At 47.7% G+C, this 1,988-nt stretch overlaps 1 non-coding gene across 1 annotated transcript; it reads right to left on the bottom strand.

The window, feature by feature from the left end:
- Positions 1–475: 475 nt before the first annotated feature.
- Positions 476–663, bottom strand: LOC115513238. The gene has a single exon (XR_003968641.1). It is a non-coding gene; the product is annotated as a U2 spliceosomal RNA (small nuclear RNA).
- Between the last annotated feature and the right edge of the window lie 1,325 nt (positions 664–1,988).

Genomic DNA, 1,988 nt, shown 5'->3' with positions numbered 1-1,988 from the left:
TGAGAGCACGAGGGGAAATAACTGAATCTTCGTTTTTGGCAAGGTCTGTCATCAAAATTCTCTCACTTTCATAATCCACATGAACAATTGATTTATTTTTCACTGTTGGCATAATTATACTTGTATGCATGTTGGTAGTGTGTAGGAAGACCAACAACGCATTCCACGTATTCCTGTATTACCATCTGGACCGTCTTTGGCTGACCCTAGTTGTAGGCACACAGCCCTCGCTGTGCCTCCATCAGGCACACAGCCTAGAGACACTCTAAGGAATTTTCCTCCAGAACGACCACAGTCAGTCAACACAACCAGAGCTACCTGTCCCTGATGGGGACAGGTCTACGCCTGTGGGAAACAAGGAACAAGCCACCTGCCCAGACACTCCAAGGCAGAAGCATCTAGCAGACACAATCTCAGATTAACGCCCCCCTCACCAGCTCTCAAGCTGACTTTAGACACCTGGGTATTTCCCTTGAGGAGGTGCAACGTTCCTGAAGGTAGTGCAATACAAGGACAATGTGTGCAGCAGACAGAGCAAGCTCTCCTATTCCTTCTCCCTGCTCCAAAAATGCAATATATTGTCCTCCATAGAGGACGTGTCATATACTAAACTGACAAGAAAAGATACTACACTTGATCTTAGCCAAAAGGCTGAGAAGCGATCCACAGGAACAACTGAAAAGGTGAAAGTTTTCCAAAGCTGTGGGCGCAATAAGGCACTGTCTGCAGAGAAAGAATTCCAACCTCTGCCTACATAAAGAGAATTAATGAAAATCAGAGTATGTACTTTAAGGAACATATTAGGAAGCTTTGGCCGAGGTGAAGAGTGTTCTCTGTCTCCTTATTACAGTGTTACGGCCATTGTCTCATTTCCTGACAAATTGTAAGGGAACATTTCCCACCGACAGTACACACTGCCCTCTGAGAGTAACTTGTGTCCTCAGGATGCTGTAAATGTGACAGGGGAATCCAGATGTTCAGTCCGTGGGAGGTTCATATCAGAACATAGCCATCTCAGCACAGACACCTCACTGTCTCATCGAGGTGCTGGGCATGAGGCCAGAACAAGCGAGACAGGTGAAGGCCCCACCAGGCAATCCCCACCACGTGGGTCTCCTATCTTGCATCCTTACCCCCGCTGAAGAGTTTCACAGGCCAGCAAATTCATCCCCACCCACCAGACCTCCCCTTCCGGCATCACTTCTGCTCAGGGAGCAGGGAGGTTGCAGAGGTAGTTGGTCCTTGTTGATCCTTAAAATAAGGACCGTGGTCACTAGTGAGAACGGGGCCATGCACAGCATCTCCAGCTAACTTGCCTCCATTCCTCCTGACTTGAGCTTGCCTTGCTAGCCAGAAACCCCTCAACCCCTGCTGACCGAACAGGACTTTTCATCTCCCTAAAGCATGGAGCTTAAAGAATTAGTTGTAATTTCACCAATCAGAGGAATGACATAGAGGTGTCATCAACTAGCAAACCACACATGTGCCCTGACATAACAGTAAGACCACCTTTATGCTGCCAGTGCAATCGGCTCCTGGCATACACTCGGGTAATTATGCCCAGAACTCCAAAGAAATATGTAAAATAAATGATTTCTTTTAACCTGCCATCAAACCAACAAGCAAGGGGCGCCTGGGTGGCGCAGTCGGTTAAGCGTCCGACTTCAGCCAGGTCACGATCTCGCGGTCCGTGAGTTCGAGCCCCGCGTCAGGCTCTGGGCTGATGGCTCGGAGCCTGGAGCCTGTTTCCGATTCTGTGTCTCCCTCTCTCTCTGCCCCTCCCCCGTTCATGCTCTGTCTCTCTCTGTCCCAAAAATAAATAAAAACGTTGAAAAAAAATTAAAAAAAAAAAAACAAAACAACAAGCAAAAGACGCCTTTGTTAGATGTCCTCAAACATTTGATTTCCTGTAACACATCACTCAACACATTATGTGCTGGAATATAAGATAGAAACAGGGAGCAGGGCTGAGCCCTGCCATCTGGAGT

This window comes from Lynx canadensis, chromosome B1 (assembly GCF_007474595.2).
Source record: "Lynx canadensis isolate LIC74 chromosome B1, mLynCan4.pri.v2, whole genome shotgun sequence".
NCBI lineage: Eukaryota > Metazoa > Chordata > Mammalia > Carnivora > Felidae > Lynx > Lynx canadensis.
Note: the sequence above shows the minus strand (reverse complement) of the source record. Positions and strands in the feature narration are given on the sequence as shown.